Genomic DNA, 24190 nt, shown 5'->3' on the forward strand with positions numbered 1-24190 from the left:
GCACATCTAAAGCGACAAGTGCACCTGCATGACTCATCGTCTCAGGTGAATATTGTTATGTCCGGGAAATAGCTGATATTTAGTGATCGATAATTACTCCAAAGGAAACGGGAAGTGCGGTAGGAATAAGGTAAAGTGAATTTTAGATTTTTTGTAGAAAGTAATGAAATCATGGTGTAAATACCAATAGGAACGCCAAAACCATAACGATGAGTGCTCAAAGAGTTTCTCATTACTTAATTTTGGCTGCTCAGGAATATTAGGAAATAAATAAAACATAATGCGCTGCGTGAAGTTTTTAAATGTAACGTTTAATTTATAAATGGAAGAATAGAATTATAGCCGTCGATTTACACATGTTTTTGAGTTATGGAATGAGTCCAGCTAAAAATGGTTAAACAAACTTTAATTTAAAAACATGTACTGTTATAGGAGTAGAGTATATAGAGCAGGGTAGTTCAGCTAAAGATGGTTTTAGAATTTTACCTTTACTATTTAATACTATTTGTGAGAAGCAAGAATCGTTCAAGTAAGAAGACTAATTCACTAAAGGGAAGCCATTATCTTAGGCTACTGCCGCAAAATTTGAATAGAAAGTTCCTTTACATCTGATTTCAAAGTAAACGCTTTAAAAACGGAAAATTTTGATAAGTGCTTCTTCCTGCGTATGGACGAAATACGAATGCGCTCTCTGGTACAACAGATTAGCACATACGCTCAACCCAAACTAACTCCATCCTAGGTTTACAAAGGTAACTGGGCTTGGATGAGGTATTGTGATGAGTAGAGGACACAAAATGCGTTTAAGTCGAAGTTCAAACATCTTTTTGGTTTATTCTATTCTAAGCGCTTCGTCACAATAAAATCATGCGGTTGTCCTTAAAATAACCTCAAACCTTTAACCTCAATACCGCCAACCACTGAACATGACAGAATATCGGCGCATCTTGAACGATATACATTGGGGTACCATCGACACCTGCACCAACTTTATACTTCAGAATGCAGTAGTGGGAGATCTGTGATCACAAACGAGGCAAACCAAGGCATTTCAATTACTTTCTTTGAAATGAAGTCCGATATTCTAAACAAATGATCATATCATAGGATCACAAGTCCCGTCAAACGAATGTGCCCATCGCTTCTTTCACTTAGCGCGGTTTTAAAGCTGAGATGTCATGTACGCTGAAAACTGATGGATTAACTGCATCTGGAAGAGTTTAGTAAGCTCACACATGAACAACAATATTATGTGAATAAAAGGTCCATAAGCGAATACAAAAAAAAAGAGTAATAGGTCAATAGCAATGTGTTTGGATTACCAATACACCAGGATCGTTTAGAGTCATCTTCATTGTAAATAGCTACTCATCATCCAAGTAAGCCTGCAGCACGAACAATATTATGAAAGAAGCTGTTATGAAGTTTTATGCACACCAAAATATTTTCAAAGTAGTATATCGTAACTATTTATATAAAAAAATATGAAAAATTAATAATTAGAGAGAGTAAAGAAGTTTGTGTGTCCAACTTAACAACTAAGATATCTCCTCCAACCCGATGGTATTTGAAGGTTTCTGGAAATCCCTGATTCTTATATGAGCATAACTAACTTTAAAACCAATAAAACCGTTATTCCAAAATGCCACAAATCCGAATTTATTTCATTCAGGTCCCGAACGTCGGGGCTTAGGTTTCTGAAAATCCCTAATTTTGGTACGGGTAAAACTAACTTTAAAATAAATGTCACCACTATCCCAAAAGGTCTCAAAAAATCACGGGACTTCGGAATTGCTTTATTAAAAACTCTGCAATCCTGGGATTTACAAGGTACTATCATACTGCTATTGTCTAACAAAAACCAAATAAATCCAATTTTCAAACTTACATTCAAAGTTTCAAATTCCTCAAAATTTTCATCGCAATTCCACGGTTTTAATTGGAATTTTAAAAAAAAATTTTGAGTTTGTAGTTTTATAGCTTTTTAGTATAAGAAAGTGCAAATTTGAAGTTGCTACAAAATTCCGTTGATTTTTTATAATTCTTCTCTGTAAAACACATTTTTTCAGCTAAACTTTTATAAATCAAAAATAATGGATATTGGTCAAAAAATGTTGAGGTGCTACCGTTTGTCGCGAGCTATATATAATATTATGGAGGCTTGCGGTTCTCCACCGGAGCTATAAAATCTTTTATATTCTAGGACCTCGGCCAAAAATTTATGTGAGTAGAACCGTTTCGAATATATCTCCAAAGATCGATTTTTATATAAAGTAAAATATTTTCTCCAAAAGATCACCCGACATGATGGAAAATTTTAAGATTAAAAATGAGGAAAAAAGTCATGAATAAAAAATTAATCATTCAATTTTGTTTTTGAATCATTTTTTTGCTAAATATTGTAAATAAATATTTTTACTAAACAAAAAAAAATATTTTGTGTGACAAAAAATACATTGCTGTCTGTTTGTATACTGCAGCTGCCTTTGGCAAAAGGTATAAATCTTACGGTAGGGTGATTAATTTTGCGCTACACTATACATTTCTCCAAAACTGATTTTTTCAAAATCTCAAAGCAATTTGCAAATTTTTTTTTTTGTGTTTTAACTTTTTTGTTTGATTTGCGAACAAACTAATTTTTGGCATTATAGCCATGGCAGATACGGCTTCTTTTTATTTCGTTACCATTTTAATTATAATTATAATGTTTGAGTATAGTAATAATTAAAATAAATAATAATATTGTGATAATACCAGTTTTTGAAAAACGGCAGAAAAAATTTTAAAATTTATAAATTTTGTTTATTTGTTTAATTTGTTTGTATTTTATACGACTATGTCCAAAAAAATTGGATCACTTGACAGGGGATCGCCCAGCTGATCTCTCTACTTTTATTTGTCTTTGGAAACAAATAAACCAATTTAGTTCACCATCACATATGTATGTATGTATGTGTTTCCCCTTAGAATACACCATAAGAATACGATTTACTCATTACGCGCAAGCGGAAGTTCACTCAAGAACAAAATACAGAATATGTAATGTGCTTTTGTGTATGTAACAACGCTCGATGCACTATGTCAACAAGTGAAAACAAAATGGTATCAAATTACACCAGACGCTTGTCAAAACTTAATCAATAAGTATGCCAGCCAGAATAAATGCACTCCGAAAAGCAAGAGGTAGTGCTACAGGATGTATTTGGTTTCAGAAAAAAACCAAAATAATAATAAACATAATAATTTATTTTCAGTTTTCAAAAATGTGACTTATTCCGTAAATAGAGTTCGTTCATTATTTTTGATTCCACATACAAATAGGGATTAGTCTTTGAGCAAACTTTTCTGCGCTGGTTAAAAATCTCACTGTACAACATTCTCACTCCTCAATTCTTTCATCGAAACTCTTATTTAAATGTGTATTTATATATATTATGAAAATGGCTATGCTTCAGTGACCAAATTTTTACTCTGTGACGAAACGGTTAATGTGCTGATAAATTTTTGATTTTTTATTTATTTAACTTTAATTTTTCGTTACAAGCATACGAAAGAAGAACAATTGCACCTACTTCTCCATATTTGATACCGGTTAAACATTTCATATCCAAAAACTCTATGGCGGGAAATTATTTAACACCTCTTGGCATTTAATTATCTACAACGTACAGTAAAACAACAACAAAAACGTATAACACAAAAGCCGACGACCTGCACGCCATACAAACATATCTATATACATACATACACACCTCTTACCAACTCATTGAAGAGCCCTTCACAGCCTCAGCAACACTTTATAACTGGAATTGAAAAACTATCAACTACTTACGCCACTAAACCAAAAACAAAAACCTCAGAACCCAGAACATAATACACCCAGCTATAGTTAATGATGTTTCTTAGCCGTGGAAGTTATCTCTCACGCGCATCACAAAACGGAGATATGAAAGAAAATAAAACACCAAACTGACGATGATAATAATAATAACAAATTGTGCAAGAAAGGTAACAACAAAAGCAAACAAAAAACATACGGAAAGTTTATGTATGTATGTATGTACATAATATAATAAGGCAGTTGATTTTATCATTATTGGTTGCACCGCCTCATCGGTCCAACGAACAGGCAGCGCAGACTACACAAAGCGTTTTCTCTTTTTATTTCTTACTGCCAAGCGTTGCACCTTAATTAAATTCCAGGAAATAAATATGTTATTGTATACAGTTGCGCTGTTGACTAACAGATATGTACGAGTATGTGTATGTCGGCTTACATGGGTACAGAAACAAATATACCTTTATATACGGATATATAACGCGCGTTTGCTGGAAGACGGTCATATTTCATTAATCCTAAATATTGAAAAATCTGGTTTTAAAGTTTTAAATCGACTCTTGTTTGCCTATTTAGTAAAACAAAAATCATCTGGATACGGGATTAGGACTTTTGCAGTTTTACAGGAATTATTGATACTCATCCGAAAAAATATTATATATTCTTGGACTATGGTTGTTTTTAAGCAAAAAAGGGGGATAAGTACTCATATAAAATGAGAAGCAAGCTGCAGCAGTTTCGGCGGAAAGTTTAAAAAAATAAGAAAAGAAATTGTTTTTAGACAATTTTAAAGAAAACAAAAATCTCAAAAAATTTTTACAAAAACCATTTTCCAAAAAAAAACAAATTTTCCAAAAACAAATTTATTTTGCATTAACAAAATAATAAAAGAAATTTTTTTTACACAATTTTGAAGACAACGAAGAAGCAAGAATTCCAAAAACACTTTACAAAAACAATTTTCCAAAGACAATTTTTATATTATTGTAAAAAAAAATTATGTTATACGTAACATTTTTTTTTTGTTTTTTTAATATCAAATTAAAACTTACCAAAAATTAATTTTTTGTTTTTATATTAAAAAAAATTTTGAAATAAATTTTCAAAACGAAATTCTCAACTTAAAAAAAAAATTATGTTAAATAGGAACGAAAATATTTTACTTAAAAAACTCTATACCAAAATTTTCTGCATTGCATAAATCTCAAAATTATAAAATTTGTTTCAAAACTATTTCAGTTTACTTCTTATTACACTCCGATTATTATATTCTTCTTATAAATTTTTAGAAAAAATTACTACAATTTCCAAAATAGTATTTAATTTTTTTCTTTCTATTTCTACACTTGCTCGTATTTTATTGTACGAGCTTTCGAAAAAGTACTTGTCTGATGTGGAAGAAGGGAGGTAAGGTCACAATGTGGTGTGTTAACTTAAATAAATATGAAATTATTTTTTCCTTTCGACAAATTTTTTTCTTAGTGTACTACTCTCATCCAACTGTTCATACAATTTTCTCGGACCCTCACACAATGTTTTGTCTGTGCCTTACAGTTCAATGTGCACCCTTTCCTGCGCATGGATACGTATGTTAATAAGCAGATAGCGAATCGGCTTTCAAAATATGCCTTTAATCTCATTTTTAGAAAAGCAACTCGAACTTAAAAGACCATCTATAAAAAATATTATAGATGTGATGTGAAAAATATTTGGTTTTCTTAGATTCCATTAGAATCTTTGATGATATACACTTGTGCTCACATAATTTTTCATGCTAAATTTTTCTCGCTAATCATTTATAAATCAAAGTTCCAAGCCTTGTTCAAAATTCATAAAAATTTAATAAATTCCAAAAATTATCATCGAAACTTTCACCTTTTCAATCAGAATTTATAGAAGTCTTTTATATAGAAAAAAGGTCGATATCTCTTTCAGCTCAACTATAAAACTAAATACCCCAAAGCTTTCTGGAAATTCAGATTAAAAAATTTTAAATTTTCATGATAAATGTTTGAAATTTTTGAATGTTTTGCAAAGTTTGTCCCTTTAATTTATAAGGATTTTGTTATAAAAAATTAAATAAAAAAATTTGACCTGAAAAATATTGCGAATATTATAAAAAGATAAATATGTTTTTTTAACCATATTTTTTGGCCATAGCTGTTTATAAAGACATTTTCACTTGACTTACATTATTACCTTTCATACTAAAGCACATAACCCTGGCGTAATTTTGAAATTTGCCATGAATGAATGTTCATTTGTTTTACCCGATTGGTCATTTGGTTCGACTATCAGTCTCAAGCGTTTTCTATAAAAATGTCTGTGTTGACCAGTCGTTGAGTCATACATATGTAACCTTGTTCGTAATTCTCCAGAATTTTTCCAATTGCTATTTTTTCTATCTTTGTTTCTTTTGCTGCCCCACTTGATGGCTTTTTTATGTGCCACAAATCGAAATCCAGTTAATCGAAAGAAAAAATAATAAAGCCTGAAAAACTACTTTGAAAAGGAACTGAAGGCAATATAAAACGAATTAATGCATGGTGATGTTGCATCAATCATTTGCAGACATATGCATGCACCTATAATTATAGTTAGCTATACCCAGCAGTAAATCGTACTGAGACTAGAAGGCACTATCTCATGTAAGGAATGAAGCAGTTCTTTAGCAATGCCGAATGCTAATTTGGCAGCATTTGGTGTTCATTTGGGAGTAATTCTGAGTCGGTGTTAACTAAATACTCACTAACATAAAATAAGAAAACTAAGTAAAACGCGATTCCATGTGAACCGAACCAAGTATTTTGGACATTGTCGCCAATATTTCTAAAAACAGGTTTATTTCTAAGTTGGAGTTTAATAAAAAGTGAATTGAACATATTTTGAGATTCAATACTGAAAATTTAGAATAAAGTATTTAAAAAGAAATATCTGCTTAGCGTTTAAAAACTAGTTTTTTTTTTAAGGAAAATGCAATTTTGTTATAAGAAAATGGTAGTTTAAAGTACCTGAATATTCTCCTTAATTTTTGGTGATTTTTTAACCATCAATCTTCTGCATTATATCAACAACTCTGGGTGGCTGTGCATATCTTCTTGCTCGAGGTCTCATAATGGTATCAAAGCGGCGCTTTAGTGCTGTTTGGGGAGTGCCAGAGTGGTACTTCAACCATTTCACCAACCTTTACCTACCTAACCGAACAGTGTTGCGTTTTTTCTTGGTGTAACGAAACATTCGTATAGGTAAAAATTCTTCAAGGAAAAGCTCGCAACTTCAAATTATCACTTTATTATACTAAAAGTATTTATGCGTTATAAAATTGCGTCCTCCAAATTTATCTAAAAATTCTGACAAAAAAATTGTGATTAAAAATTCGAAAATTTTGCACAAAGTTTGAAACTGGCATTGGTATAGTATTTATTATACAATATAATGAACTATATTTTTATAAAAAAAACAAAACTTTAAATTCAAAAATAAATAAATTCATAGTCAAAGCTTATCAAAATATTGAGGTGCTATATTTTATTCCCGGGCTATTCGTTAAACCCAAAAGCTGTACAAAAGCTCATATTACTACTTGGATTTAAAATACCCGAGCTAGGATGTTTTACTTTCTTTAACTTTTTTTTACTTTTTCTGAAATTATTATTCCGTATAGTCTTTTGCAAAAGGAAACATGTTTGGAAACAAATACTTGTCACTGGGAATCAATTCCGAAGAATACAGAGAATGGTGAACCATTTCGGATGGAAAATTTTCATTCTGGGAGTCATTTTATCTAGGAAATTGCCGCTACATTGTATGGGGTGAAGAAGCGAGACACCCATTGTGCGGTTAACTTTTTCATAACCAAATGGTTACGCTAGATACAATAATTTCACTTTTCGAACTTGCAAAAAAAAATCTCTTTGTTTGAACTTCCATATATTTTCTTAAGTGGTTACCCCAGAAGGAAATCCACTGCATTCAGTATTTCGGTACTGGTACGAACACGTTTGGGATCCGCAACAGAGCATTTGGCACAAAAAACAAGTTTAATAGTGAAAATTTTTACCTTTCCTTTAACACAACTACAATTGATCAGCTACTTATAGTATATTTCGCATATTTCCTAATAAATGAAATGAAACGGATCTTCGACTTTTCTATGTGGAAGAAAACACCCAACACATTCAGCAAAAACAGACCAAATCAATCTAAAAATTTCCATCAAAATTCGACGGGCTATAAAACTGCAATAGAAAATTTGGTTAAGAATTGTAAAATTTATGTGAAAATTGTTTGCATTTTTTCTTTAACTCGCACGAAATTAGAAACTAAGATTTATATGGTTTTGTAGTATTTTCATAAAAAAGTATTAAAATAATATATGAAATATAATGCGATGCACGAATTATTGATATAATATACATATTTTACTAAACGATTTTACCAAAACGATTTTAGATAGATGAGTTACAAAAATAAAAATGATGATAATGAAAAATGTAATGACAGTAGTAACAGCTGATGAGAATAGTGTGACCAGAATAACTTCAACAAAATAAATAAATGGCCAAAACTTTTTAGTAAGTCTTAGTTCCAAAGTTATGTAACGCCATGTAAATGATTTTTCAAAAGTGACGCTTAGATGTTAGTGGTGAATTATTCCTAGACAGTGTATTTTTTATATCATCTTTGACATTTGTCAAATCGTTAGATGTACAATATTACACAATAGAACAAGGTATTAAAATTATTGAAACTTATTACAAAAATGGGCGCTATTTAAGAACAACATAAATTCCTGATTTTTTGGTGGAAATCAAAGGAAAAAATTTCAAAAAATAGGTTCTATTAAGGATTGAAAAAGAACTGGCAGACTAAAAACTGGACGTTCAGTTGAGAATATTGCTGCTGTAGCACAAAGAGCTGCTGAACAACATTCAACATCGATAGCTCGACGTTCTCTACAATTAGCCATTCATGGATTGAGTATTTGGCGTGTTTTATCTACAATTGTTAATAGGCGAATTTTGAATAAAAATAGTGAAACCTGAAAGAATCCAAATTTGTACAAGTTTTATTTTAATTGTTTTTTCGTTTTTTACAAGAACCTTTATAATTCGAATATTTACTAATAAATGAAACACCCTTAAATTTGGAATGATGGACTTTTAGGAATAGTTGTTAAGGAGGATATATAAAATTTCATTTTAATGCTCATATTTCTATTCGAGGCATTATAATTTCACTGTGAATGCTCAAAATTTGGGCAAAGACTTTAATAGGGCTTTTGAAACTTAAATAGGGCTCTCTTAAATGAATGGCATTCCACCTTTTGTCAGATTGGTTCCAGTTTTCGAGATAATGGTATTTTAAAATTTCCAAAATCTGATGCTGCATGTATCTCATGTTAAAGTGATTCGTTATCTATACTTTTCCAAAGTAACTGAGTTTTTTAGCAGTATAGCTTTAAAACTAAAGGGGTATTTAAAAATTAGTTCAGTTTAAACACATTTACTAAAATGTTTAAAAAAATAACAAAGCAATTGTACTTAATTTAAATGTACTACAAAATATTTTCTAAACCCTATATCGTATCGTAGAATATAAATAAATAAAAATATATAAAAAATATAAATATAAAGTAAATATAAAAATATAAAATAAATATAAAAAATAAAAATAAATACAAATATAAACTTTGCAAATATATTGGAGATCTCAGAAATCTAGTATCTGGATAGTTATAGTTCACTTTTAAAAGAGCCTTTACTTTAAGACCTCCGCCAAAATATTTCGGAAAAATATAAAATATCAAATTGGCTGAAATCAATACCATTCCAAAACCAAAAAAAGAGAAATGCTTTACAATAAATCAGAAATGTTTAAAAATGTTTTCTTCGACAGCCTCGATTTCATACTGGAACGAAATAAAATTATATTGTACATATGTATGTACATAAATATGCATTGAGATTTAAACGATTTCACATTTCAAAATGTATTATGGAAAGTTATTTCCAATCTCAGCTTCACCGAGAAATATTTTCAAACTGGAGACACTCTGGCAAAACGAGACCGCTATTGAATTTATAAAACCCCAATTATGTAAGACCAACTATCAAAAACTTTGTAAAAGAAGTAGAAAAGTCGAGCCCAATGCTTTTAAATTAAAATTTTAATTATCACTGCTTTCATTTCGCAACCTTTTAAGCACCTTTTCGATTTCAAAACCGATTTCGCATTTCAAAATGTATTATGGAAAGTTATTCCCAATTAAACTCTCAGCTTCACCGAGAAATATTTTCAAACTGGAGTCACTCTGGCAAAACGAAAACGTGATTAAATTTATAGGGATCCAATTAAGTTAGACCAACTGTCAAAAGCTTTGCAAAAAAAGTGGAAAATTAATTATCACTGTCTTCAATTTACAACCTTTTAAGCACCTTTCCGTCAAGGATATTACGTTAATCCACCCTTTTTTAATCACCCAGTGAGTAAACTATTCTACCTCTTTACACCAGTTTAAATATATGAATAAAATGTGTAGTACAGCGCTAGTACTTTTATATAACCGTTTCAATATTTCCCAGAAGGTTTTAACACATGCATGAGTGCATGAGATTCCAGTTCCTCCTCCTACTCTATAACATTCACATGAATTTGTAGCGCACTAAATTAAAGAACCGAAGTTATCCACATGTAGCTAATTTTCCCATACTGAAATCGTTGCATGTAACAGCAGACTAATTAATGCAGTTCGTTGGTGGTAATTTTTGGTTACAAGTTGTATTGTGCTTTCCCCCGTTTCAAAAAACTCAATCAATCAATGATAATACGAGTAACCATAGATTGACTAGAGTTAATAGAATTATTAATTGCCATTACTGGGTATGTAGTACATATTTTCTTCAACAGTGTGCATATTCTGCATTGTGGTAGATACAGCACTTAATATAATATATTTTCCACCGCCATATTTGAATAGCCTTGTTGGCTGTCCATTAACTCTCGCGTCAAGTCAGCTGTCAATATACATATAAAAGTACAATCCGCACGGTTAGAGTGATTTGCGTAAAACTATTCGGAATATAAAGGGAAGATTTATAGTGAGACAGCTCTTGATTTTCACACCACGATCGTGTGAGGCCTCACACTGTTCGATTGTTTGTGACCATGGAGTAAAGAAAGAAAAACTCGGCCTCTAACTTTCACAATAATCGTTTTCGACTAACTTATCTCCACGTCTATGTATTCAATAAATTAAAAATATCATTCCAGGTACATTTCGGGTTAATAGAAGAGACTCAATGTAAATCGCTACATGAACTGAAGGCCGTTTCAAAGATCGAGTTTAATAGGTGTTTTGAGAATTAATTTTTCTTTTTGTTTTGAATTTGTTTTTTTTTTTTTGTTTTGGGCAAAGATTGTACACGTAATTCATTATGACCGTAGATTTCCTTTTATATATAAAGCCGCAAAGTTTTTAGAAATAGTTTTTGTTTAATTCATGAGGAACCACAACATCCATTATATCAAAAAGAGGAGGTTTCATTAGAGACTTTAAATGCAAATGGCTTCCTAAGGTAGCGTGGACTGAGCCCAGCTTACAATTGGACTAGGAAGTTTCATATTTTATGAAGCGGGCCTTTAACACTGTAGAGGGTTGTCTCGTTAGAGATACAGTTCGCCTAGCAAATACAGCACTCAGACACAATTAAGTCCATTGTACTGCACTCGGGTTCCCTTTTTAATTTTCTTGAAATCTGCTCGATCTCCGAAGAAATCGGGGTAGATCCTGTGGTGCCAAGGAGCCAAGGTGGTCGCTTCTTAACAAATCGGTGCCAAAGCCCTCACAGAAAGTGATCCGCCATCTCATTCTACTCTCTACAAGATGAGCAGATTGCACTGCCTGAAATGCCCACTTTTTCCATATAATTTTCTCATAGGAAGTGGAGCGTCATCAGCCCAGCCAGCTGCCTACAGTCCCTTCTGATTAGTGACAGGAGGAACTGCGGCAGTCGTTCGGACATGACAGTTAACATCACTTTTCTCCATCTACAACCCCTCTCAGCCTGCCAAGCTTGCTTGTGGGAAAGGGTAACCTCTTTGCTATTCGTGGCTTTGATGGTTGCATAAGGGAGTGGCAGAACGAGCTCCAGGCAAAGGAAGCTGGCCTCAGAGCCCATTCTAGCTGAAGAGTCAGAGATCTCGTTACCCGCGATACCCACGTGTCCCGGGATCCATGTTATCACCCAGATATTATGTATGCCGACATAGTTTAATCTGGATTTACAGTACTCAATTACCCTTGAAGTGGTTGAAGGGCTGTCTAAGGTAAAGACAGAGTTCGTCTACGACTGTATTTACCTATGAACAGATGTTACAGATTCTAGCAAAATAGGTTAGTGCACATGTTCTCACATTAGCAAGTGGATTTTTATCGCAGTAGGTACTAAATAATAGAACAACCACCTTTTTCCGGCACAGCACCTCTCTTATTTATCCTACTGCACATGCCAGCCATGATGAACACATTGCCGGAAAGGCAATAAAAGAAATCAATGAATTGAAATTAATTAATCGAATGATTTTACACAATAAACACATACCCACATACAGGTACCATATACACATACCTGCGCAACTGAACCGAATCCACTCCGTCGAATAGGATATGCCAACAAGTTGCTGATTATAGCAAGTGAAGCCTGAAAATAAGATTTTCAGGTGATCAGCAGCTGTAGCTGCAGCAGCCTCAGAGGCAAACGGAAAAAAATATAAAAAGGAAAAAAATCGCAGCTGTTTTTTGAATTACTTAAATACAGATTACCTGTAACAGCCAACAGGTTTCTTAGAAGCGCATCAAATATTTATATACGTGTGTATGTGGTGCATACGTACACTGACAATAGAAGAACATTGTCAGCTGCTGGCTGAGCAAAGTAAGTAAGCCAGATCTGGAGAATGCAACGCGCTATGATGAATAAGAGAATGGAGGGAAATGGCAGATAAGGAGAAAAAATAAATCAAAAGAACTGAATCTAACAGCAATTCAGTAAAAAGAAAATATGTTGCAAATGCGATAAGCTGGAGTGTAAACTGGTGGCATTAAGTATTAAAGTTGGGTATTTTCCTTAAGAAATTAAATAAACTGAAGTGACATTTTGATGGTATATATAAATTGATTGCAAGCAGCTTTTATTGCAATCATTACGCAAATACCTATATATCGACATCTTATAAAATAAAGTCCGAAGATATCATAAATGTGCGCTAAAAACTATGCACAGAATACTCAGATTTGCAGAGTTCTTTTTTTTTTGTATGTTGAAGCCTAACCTTCCTGGAAGGTTTCTTATGGCATAAATTGCATAATCATAATAGAGAGACGAGTCTGTAAGCTAAAATGAGTTAAACAATTTCAAAATAAATTTTCCAACTGCAACAAATCGAAAATGACTGAACCGGTTGGAGCATTGTTTTCTTCTTCTTTATAACTGCATTACTCTAAACATATTAACTTATATTATTATATTTATTATATTATATTTCTTTATAAATTTCTCTACTTTTAGCTGTATCCCATAAAGCAATTATATATTTATAATATTATAAATTTTTATTGCGGCTGGCTTCAATGCCTATTCGCTAAACTGGCGGAAGTGCAAAAAGAAAATAAGCAAAGGCAAAGCTCTTACTGAACTTTTAACAAAGACGGCCGGAATTTCACCGGAGATGACATTGGTCGATCGCTAAGAAATAATTTTAGAAGTTAATGGAACTGAAGTGATGCAAGTACTGTGACCATTTCCATCAGTTCTTCTAAAAATTGGGTTATTTGTACGCTTGGGTACAATAAGACGTAAACTGACACAATTTAAAAACAAAATATAATTTTATATTTATTCAGTATTCGAAGCTTTGGTGCAGAGTTTTTAAACGATTCTTTGGTTCTTACAAGTTATTAGTTTTATTTGTAAGAATTAGATATACTTTTTGGATTTTGGAAAAAAAATTTGTTTTTGTGTTGAAAATTTGTAGGACATTTTTTTTCGAGATTTAAAAAAACACCCTCCCACAGATTTTTTCTTAAAAAAAATCAAACTTTCACTTTAAAAACTTGTTACGAAAATTTTCAACATTGAATAAGTCTCAAAATTATAATTTAAAAATTTTGTTTGAACATATTTTCTGTTTACTTCTTACTATACAGCGTAACAAGTATATATCAGAACGATGGACGGAGACGCAACGTAACTGAAGTGAACAGAAAGTAAAGTGAACAGAAAGTGATAAGATCAAATTATGGTGCGGTCCAGCTCCAGTTTAAAACATGATGACCTGCTGATTGGAGGCTATGCATTCGAGAATGTGCAAAAATTTACCTATTTGGGTACCAAAATTTCAATCAATAAGGATATTTCGTTGAAAATTAGTGACAGAGTTTTAACAGCAAATAAATCTTCTTACTCTAATTTGACGCAGCTTAAGTTCGGTCGTCGTAGCCGAATGGGTTGGTGCGTGACTACATTCGGAATTCACAAAGAGAACGTAGGTTCAAATCTCGGTGAAACACCAAAATTAAGAAAAACATTTTTCTATTAGCGGTCGCCCTTCGGCAGGCAATGGCAAACCTCTGATTGTATTTCTGCCTTTAGAAAGCTTCTCATAAAAATATCTGCCGCAGTCGGCTTGAAATTGTAGCTCCATCCATTTGTGGAACAACATCAAACGTACACCACAAATAGGAGGAGGAGCTCGGTCAAACTCCCAAAAAGGTTGTGCGCGCCACGAAACTGTTGAAGACTTTGCAAAGCTGCACGTGCGGCGGTGGAAGGAAGTAACCTTAGATGGAGACGAGTAGCGAAAGGTTATGAATGAAGCAATAGTTCACCAAGGACTGTGATGCTAAGAAGAAGAAGAAGAATCTAAGCACTGGTATATAAATTTGTCCGAAATGATCGAATGATCTCAATTTTATGAATTATATTCTTTACAGTTATAAATACATATAAGGTGACACAAAGTCGCTAGTCTATGCCAATGAACCGGTGTCATCTGAGTATATGAAAGCCAACAGCCAAATTATTACCTCAGGTGCTTGGAAACGAGGTAAAAAGGAAAACTAAATTATTGAAAACACGGTACAGTTAGTGCACAATCAAATTTGCATCCTAGTATCATATGACCAATTTCACGACCTGTATTTCAAGGCACAAATTCTCAAAAAAATGATTTCCTGCAGGTATGGCAAACATATGAAAGTGTGGGTGCCAATGGAGGCATATAAATATTGTACATATTTAGATACATATACATACATACATGGAATTGACATATGTATGTGTGCATATGACTGCTTTCTTACTCGTTTAGAACTTTTTAGGACAAGAATCAATGCTATCTCCAGTTCAAGGTTGAGTAAGAAAACCTATATACATCCACACATACATGCGCACAAATATTTGTCTAAAGATTGTATGCCTTCTTTTCTTTCAGGTGCGGCAGATGTGAGAAGATACGCACAAGAAATAAATCACAGTCATCCCTTATGTGTACAGGTAAAAGTTGAGAGTCTGCAGATTTGCGCAGCTGCAATGTGCTGAAAACAAGTTTGAAATTACGTTGCGCCGGCAGTTCGGCAATTTTTTTTTTTATTCTCTCAAATTAATTTTTTGTTTTCTTTCTTTATGCATATTGTAAAAACATGGTACATAACTTATATTATAAATTTTTTTGTTTGAGATATGAAATAAATACATAGAAGATTCCTTGGATGTGTATAATATAGAAGAAGTTGGCTTAGCCGGCTTTGAATAAGGTTCGATTAGTGGAACGGATACTCCACTCTTTAGTGTACTTAACAGAGAAATCAACATGCCGCTTTTCTGGGCATCAAGGACGCTTTCATTAATACAACACATTTCGTGAAGCGATAACTTTATTAACTTTCAATCTGGGAATAGGCAAATTCACTAAGTTTATGGAACGATTGTTAGGATTGAAATAAATTATTAATAATATTCCTTATTATTAACAACGATTTCTGATAAGAGGTAAATCTGAAGAGAGATAATCTCAGCAGTACTGTGAAACCCAGTCTTTCACAGTGTACGCCATTAAATTAAAGCCAGTCGAGGAACAACTTTTTCTTTCATATCATGCGCTTAGAAAGGGGTTCAGTCTTTAAAAGGAGATAAGATCTATAGGATTGCGTTCATACTAATCAACGTGCCAGTTTGTTAAATACTAACTGGAGTCATAGAAAAGAGCTGATCGAAGTTTCGAACCTTGGTCAACCTCAACCCATCTACTACTCTCATGGGAAGAGCGAAAAAGCTGAGCTCTAAGTAGAGATTCGCCTATCCATCTATGCACAGATGACTACAAATTAAGTACATATTCCAAATCTCCTGAGACCCCTTCCTGCTTTCCTGCTTCTGACTGCTCCAACTCCTTTGGGACTTAAGTGGTGGTGGCCCATAACGCCGCGGCGCCAGTAAAGTATTATGCTTTACTTGAAAATGATTCACACGTTTTCTGTGAAAGCTAGGCTGGTATGACTTTCCTTACAAAGTTGTCGACAACCTACTTCCCAGATACGAAGCATCACTCGTTCAACTCTTGAGGAGACTTTTGAAATATTCCTCCGAAGAGTAGGGGAATGGTTATGAATTCTTCCTTCCATGCTGGCAAAACTAATATCTTGTTTGAAAACGGCAATGTAATAGACAAGCTTGCCCATAAAATTGCCAGGCAACCGTGGTCGGCAGTTAACACTACAACGCAAGGATCTCACATTAAAACTAAATTACTTGATATTACCGTCAAAATATTTAATAAAGGAATTTAAATAAGGAATTTTAAGAAAAAATATGCTTAACAAAAATGTCTTTGTCAACCCTCTAAGTGTTTTGTCTTATTTTTTCATTAATAGCTGAGGCTATGGATCAGTAATCCTTGAAAATTTCATGGTGGATTTGAGTTGTACTCCAATAGGCACAGCAAATTCGTATTTTATTTTTTCTCATTGCTGGTATTTTTAACATAACAATATTCTCCGAAATGTCAGTTATCAGCCCCTTATCAGCATTTTACCAATTAATGAACTGTAAGCAGTTTTGAATGTGTTGAAAAAATATTTTATTGTGAATCGAAATACTCTTACATTTTTTTTAATTTTAGATGAGTGCTTCATATCTCACGAATTATTATTATGTATAGTTTGCTTCAGTACCGATTATGTGGCGGATAGCGACAAAGTTAACGATTTCCACTTATTTGTATCGTTTGCGTTTTGCCTCAATTGAGTCCAGGTAAAATCAGTGCGGGTTATTTCGTCATGCAGACTGCATCGCCAGAATCCTTTTGGTCAACCTTTGCATCTGTACTCTTGTGGATTGCACTTCATAGTCATCGTTTGTATGTGACCACACCCTCATATCTCAAGAATAATATGTCAGAATTTCAAGTCGATCGGAACAAATTGATGTATTTATGAGTATTTGAGTGTCCGTTGCTCCAGCCGCAGTTTCTGTACTTGCTCGTTTTTGTATGGTAAAACTTTGTATTTCTGAAGTCCGTGTATGCCATAACTCAAAATCTACTGGATCAACAGGCTTGAAATTTTACACAGTAATTCTTCACATAATTCAACACGTATATCTTGGAGTTTTTTTTTAATAGTTATTAATCTTACAATAACAAATTTGTTGATTTTTTAAGCGAAAAAAAATTCTTGCAGAAATATCTCTTTTCCCAAATACATTTTGAATTTTTTGTTTCAGATTATTAAGTTCCGACTTGTGATGTATACTGCAAAACTATTTTTTTTTTCGAAGCGCCTCGGGCTATTCACTGTTACTCACTCGAATGTATCATAGCATTATTATATGGAGATTTAATCAAGGTACTAAACCTGTCAGTAGAGCCGAAGGACTTTAAAGATATCTTTCACGTAATTAGCCCTTACATAGAAAAACTCTTCAAAATCCTCTTACATTCACCTGCTTTTATTTAATCATAACTTTTGTTCGAATATTATTCACTATGATGTAATCAGCTTTCATATATGACAAAATGAAGTTATACAATTGCTGTTGCATAAATACAAGTGAACAAATGTATTTATAAAAAAATTTACAAAAGCAACAGCACAAAAATATTTCAATTACATAAACGCTGTAGAAGTTATGTAGTCCTTAAATTTGACAAGTTTCCCTAAAAGGCTAAAAGTCACAACTAAAATCTGATTGGGTTTCATTGTTTATCTGCTTTTGATTGCAAAGCTGAATGATTGCAATGCTCGTGCTTAAATGGTAAAAGCAACAAACCGCTCTGTGAGGAGGTCAAACTGTTCACACGATAAACTTGAAAAGTGGAGAGGCAATCTTTATTTATCTGGAATTGAAGGGCAAATCAAGACAACAACAGAGGTATTGTTTTTCACTACAAAATCATGTATAAGTAGAGAAACTATACATAAAATATTTTATTATAAATAATCAAATATATATCGTAGATGATAGTAGTCCCACTCCAACCGCCCAATTCTTCAAAATTAATATTTTTTTGCTGAGTTTAAACTGCATTTTATACTTAGGTATAACCAGTTAAAAAAGTTGTTGGGTCTCGTTAAGTGAGAGATAGCGAGTCTACATTTTCGTATCTAACCGACACCATATTTCGAATTTAAAATTGTATACTTTTATTTGATTTTTTTGTGAGACACAAAATGAGCCTTAGTTCGATTAGGCTGCGAGGAAACAGTGCTTGAATACCCTGAGGAGGTGAAGTATCTGTAGAATAATAATTCGTTATTTGCTTCCACCAACAATGAAGCAAATCTGGAAGCTATTAGAAAAGAGAATATCAATGACATTATTAAAGACTGGTCTTTTATGGGAAAGTTGGTCTTTTATGGGTCTCCTCAATATTCGAAATGTATATAAAACAGGGGAATGTGCTTAGAATTGAATTTTTCCTTAAATTATCCAAGTTTGTTTGGGTTCACTATGTGGTGCTAGAGTTAAGATATTTATAGAAATCGAATTAATGGCCCTATTTACCGAATTCCAGGGAATTTTTTATATTCCCTAGACATTCAAACCACAACACTTTGAGAGTCCATACTCACTTCGGCAAAATATGTAATATGAGAAGAGAAGTGTTAAGAATATATCACGGGATGGCGGCATAATGGCGCGTGATACTACCTAAACCTAGGCGTAATAACGTCATAAAATGACTTTGAGCATTACCAGAATCATAACACGCCAAAATAAAAAAAATACGAATTTCATTTCGATCTCCACGTAAATTCCCAGTTGAGCCCAACAGAAAGTGAATACATCCTTTGTTGGTTATTTGGTCGAGCTTCTCCTTCAGTTTGCGGTCAGCATCTTAATTTTGTTCAGCAAACAGTTTTATGACGCCTCCCTCCCAGCAACGAATGGTTTTTATGAGGAGTTTTTTCATGGCAGAAATACACTCGTAGGTTTATCATTGGCTGCCAAGGGGCGACATTGGCTGCTAAGGGGTATTGCGTTGGTATTATTATTAAAATTATGCAAATTTAGATTCATAATAAAAGAATCCCAGTATTTGTGAGGGCATTTTTAATATTGCATTGATTACACAGTGCATCAGTACACAGCGCATTTTTCGGGACGGAATGAATCCAACTTAAGATAAAAATCCTTGTAATAAAAACTCCAAATCTTTTTGTATTCTAAGGTAACAATTTTTTTTATAATAGGACTATGTTTAAGTTCGTGCGGTTTTTTTTCGAAATTTGAAACTTTATTGACGTAAAATGGTTACAAATTTAATATTCAAAGTATTGTCCATCGCTTACTACTACTTTTTCCCATCTTTCTGGCAATTCACGGATTCCCTTTGTGAAAATTCGGTCGGTTTTCCCTCAATCCACGAATCGATCCATTTTTTGACTTCATCGTAATTGCGGAAGTGCTGGTCAGCCAGGCCATGTTGCATCGATCGGAAGAGATAGTAATCGGATGGCGCAAGGTCTGGACTATACGGCGGGTGGGGTAGGACATCCCATTTGAGCGTTTCTAAGTATGTTTTGACCACTTGTGCCACATGTGGCCGAGCATTGTCATGTTGCAAAATAACTTTGTCGTGTCTATCGGCGTATTGCGGCCGTTTTTCTCGCAGTGCTCGGCTCAAACGCATCAATTGTCGTCGGTAGACATCCCCCGTAATCGTTTCATTCGGTTTCAGTAGCTCATAATACACAACACCCAGCTGGTCCCACCAGATACACAGCATAACCTTCAGGCCATGAATATTCTGCGCCGACGTCGATGTTGAAGCATGGCCAGGGTATCCATACGTTGCCCGACGTTTTGGATTGTCGTAATGGACCCACTTTTCATCGCCAGTCACAATTCGATGCAAAAAACCCTTTCTTTTGTGCCGTTGAAGCAGTTGTTCGCATGCCATAAAACGGCGTTCAACGTCTCTTGGCTTCAATTCATACGGCACCCAATGGCCTACCTTTCGGATCATTCCCATGGCTTTTAAACGTTTGGAAATGGTTGATTGATCAACTCCCAAAGTTTTTGCAACCTCTTCTTGCGTTTGAGCCGGATCTTGATCGAGCAATTCCTCCAATTCGGTATCCATGAACTTTGGCGGCGCACCCTCGCGTTCTTCGTCTTCCAAGCCAAAATCACCACTTTTAAAGCGTGCAAACCACTTCTGGCACGTTCGCTCAGCTAGAGCATGCTCACCATAAACTTCCACCAAGATACGATGACTTTCGGCTGCTTTTTTCTTCATATTAAAGAATTCCCCGCAAAAACACATTATTTGGCACGAAATTCGACATTTTCAAGTGTGGTAAAAATATTGTTGTTTACGCTTCAAATAAAAAACTTATACTGACGTTTGTGCCTTACGACAGTAGCTCTCCAATGAATGTTTGGAAATGTGGATCGATGGAATAATAATCAAGTTACGCCATCTGTTGTAAAACCGCACGAACTTATCGATAGACCTATTAGCTATATTAAGTGTGGAAATTTTTGCCTGAATGTTTAGAGCTTAGAATAGTTCAAGAAAGGGTTAAAATTCATATCGGAGCGAAATATGTAATTTGGGCAATTATAGGAAATAGAAATATTAGGAAACTTTCGCGAGGATTAATTTTGTAGAATATTTTAACATATTAGCATTTTCCTTAGAGGGTCATTTAGACACGTATTCTGGAAAGTCGAAATCTAAAATCTAAAGAGGGGTTTGCGAGGTCACTAGAGGATTAAAATGCTCTAAAAAATTATTCTCCGGAAAATTTCTCCAGGAGAGTTCTGAAACAAAGAACGTAGAATCCAGTCCACAAAGAACGTAAATATCCAAAATGGCATAAAATAAAACACAAAAATGTTCCTCTGAAATATATTTTTGGAAAAATATAAAATACGAAATATATATGAAAGTTGGTTTATGTGTTGTTTTTAAAAATTTTCAATCCCCTTAAGTTTTTTTATAATCAAGCTAAAGTGCAAAAGTGGCTGGTATTTTTAATAATTTTTTTCTGACATCTTTTAGCGCTTAATTTCATACAAAAGATAATTCTTTGTGAAAAAAATGTGCAAGACTGTTTGAAAAAAAAGTAAAAAGTTTTTTTCCAGTTTATTATAAATTGCACTTATTATATAAAAAAGACGCAAGAGCCTTTCCCAAAAAAAAAATTTAAACAATGAGACCTTTAGCCGCTTAAAATTTACTCTTTGTTAAGCCAAGATTTAATAAGCAATAAAACTGCATACTTGAAATTTTTCTAAGCAAATACAATATAATATTTAGATGAAAATTTGTTGAATTTTTCAGAATTTTGTATAGTTTTGAAGATTTATTTTTATGGTTTTGGTTAAAGAATAGACAATATTACAAAACAAAACAATTCTCTAAAAACATTGTAAATATCAAGAAAAAATTATTAGGCATTCAGTTATACTCGCTACTGTAGATGTATAAACTTGTCTTGCCTATGGTAATTAAAATCCCGTATCCCTTCTATGCACGTAAACTTCAAGCCCAAGTTTTGTAATAAATTTCTGTTTTTTTTTCTAGCGATCTTCTGCAATGACCAACAGTTTTATATTATATTAGTACTTAGCTACTGATTTATGTGTACTCTGGAAGCAAACCAGATATGGTGAAATTTAAAATGCCATCAAAAACAGTAAAATGGCAAAATGTCAATAAAATGCAAAGTGTAGCAGAGCAGAAAATAAACAGAAAATTCTAAATATTTACTGAGCATTGCCAGAGATACATAAACGCCATTTAGAGCATCATTTTATAAGCAGAGTGATAAAAGGAATATTAAAGCACTAGTACACCTTAATGGCGGCGATAAGAATTTTAACCCAGTTAATTTATTTTTTTCTTACATCACTAAGTTATTTCATTTTATGTACTTCTTTTTCACGCAGTAAATTGTAAGTCATGGTCGCAGTATAAAGATAACTCTTCTCGCAGCCCAAATCACCAACCCAGATAAATATAAATTGTCTGCATTCTCGTCTTTATTACTCACAGCTTTGTTTTGACTGCAAGACAGTCACAACGAAAAATCTGTACCACGAAAAATACGATTAACGCCTCGAACTGTTTATTTGTTTAGTTATCTTGAATACATACTGTCGACTTTACGGATTAAATTGCTATAAAATCCTTGAAATATTTGCAAACAACTTTAAATGAGATGAAGTAGAAGAAATTAGAACAAAACTGGTTCATTTTGTCTTGGGCTGTAGTATAAAAATGTACATACAGCACACATACACACAATACATAATATATAATATAATACATACACCAAAACGATGGTAGTACGTACTTATTAGGGATGTAATTTCTTTCGATTTGTATGATTTTGACATTTTCGGGATGTCGTTACTACAATCCCGGGATGAGTCCCAGAATTTAGACACTCATTATTTTACAATAACTTAATTAAAAAAAAATTCCATCCGTATTGCTTGGGAAGCGCTGCTACCATACAATAAATAATAGATAACAAAGTTTTAAATATACTTTTTTTTTAAGTGACAATTATATCATTACTGCTTCAATATTGTTTTTGTTTTTTGCTATAAAATGGAAAACTCCATTTCACATGCTTCGTAAGAAATTTCAAATTCCGAAAATTCCAGGATTGTTTGCAAATAGTCGCAGAATTTTTTAGACTTAAAAGTTACCCGGATTAAAACCCCTAATTCTTATATGCATGCTTTAGTGTTTTCAGCAGCAATTTTAAGAAGCTAATAATTGAATGGGTCCCGCGAGCATTAAGGAAGACCCAAGCGGTCAGCCATAGTTTCCCATAGTTCTGAAAGACTTGAAGTATGGGGGTTGTTGAATCAGGACGAGAGGAAAAATATTACTTAGTTAACCTATTTTCCAAACGCCTGTGACTGCTACAGAAACCTGAAAATTTTTGCAAAGCATAGAGAATGAGACATAGATTCTCAGTACATCGGCATGTGTATACATAACAGAAGCCCCCGGAATCAATTGAAGTTCTTCTAGAACTCACATCCAAATACATTCTTAACCAATCCCAAATAAGGAAGGCTGTCTTAAGAACAACGAAAGCTCAAAATAAGCTCAGGCTTTTATGAAAATGCCAAAAAGTTAAACTATTTTTGCTACTAGCCCCTGAGATCTCAATGCCGTAAGACACAATACCGAGACTCAAATTGTTTGTATCCCGAAATACCAGGCTTGTTAAAATGCTTCAGGATTGAAGGCTCTAGGTACATAGTGAGGGTATGGACTAGTACCATTCAAAAATGTACTGGTTGCAGAATTAGTGTTATCTGCTGCTGGATATTGAGCATTCACACGTAAGCCTTTTAACATGAAAATAAAAACCTTTTGAGCCACAACAAGTATTCATACTTACATACATATTTACATAATCTCTGTACAAATGCACTACGAAAATTTTTATTATTTTGTTTATTTGTATATGCGCATAGGGTTACGGAATGAATGTTGTCAGTTGGTTTCACATCAAGTGGGCACCACAACAATGCCTGGGTTTGTGCAACCTTCGACACAGTGTATCTGCCGTTGGTGGAACAGTGCGGGAATCAAATTTACCTTGAAAAAAGGTTTTTTTTCTTGTTTTTTTCTGAATTAAAAATGTCTGACGAGCTTTTAATCAAATGTTTTTATAGTAGTCAGTAAATAAGTATATTACACGTAGCAGGCTACTTTATGTGTGTAACGGTTTGCATGTACACTAATGTTTCTTTGGGAATTTACACTTTCAACACCTTTATACAATACAATTATTTTCAATTTTTTCGTCGTTTTTGT

At 33.3% G+C, this 24190-nt stretch overlaps 1 protein-coding gene and 1 long non-coding RNA gene across 3 annotated transcripts in view; one reads left to right on the plus strand and one right to left on the minus strand.

Annotated features, from left to right (window-relative positions):
• Positions 1–24190, minus strand: part of LOC129237355 (probable serine/threonine-protein kinase yakA) — a 189339-nt gene that overhangs the window by 161135 nt on the left and 4014 nt on the right. The gene's annotated exons all lie outside the window — the stretch shown is intronic.
• Positions 14080–15528, plus strand: LOC129237356 (uncharacterized). Its single transcript, XR_008581755.1, has 3 exons — positions 14080–14770; positions 14832–15077; positions 15332–15528. It is a non-coding gene; the product is annotated as an uncharacterized LOC129237356 (long non-coding RNA).

This window comes from Anastrepha obliqua, chromosome 2 (genome assembly GCF_027943255.1).
Source record: "Anastrepha obliqua isolate idAnaObli1 chromosome 2, idAnaObli1_1.0, whole genome shotgun sequence".
Taxonomy (NCBI): Eukaryota; Metazoa; Arthropoda; class Insecta; order Diptera; family Tephritidae; genus Anastrepha; species Anastrepha obliqua.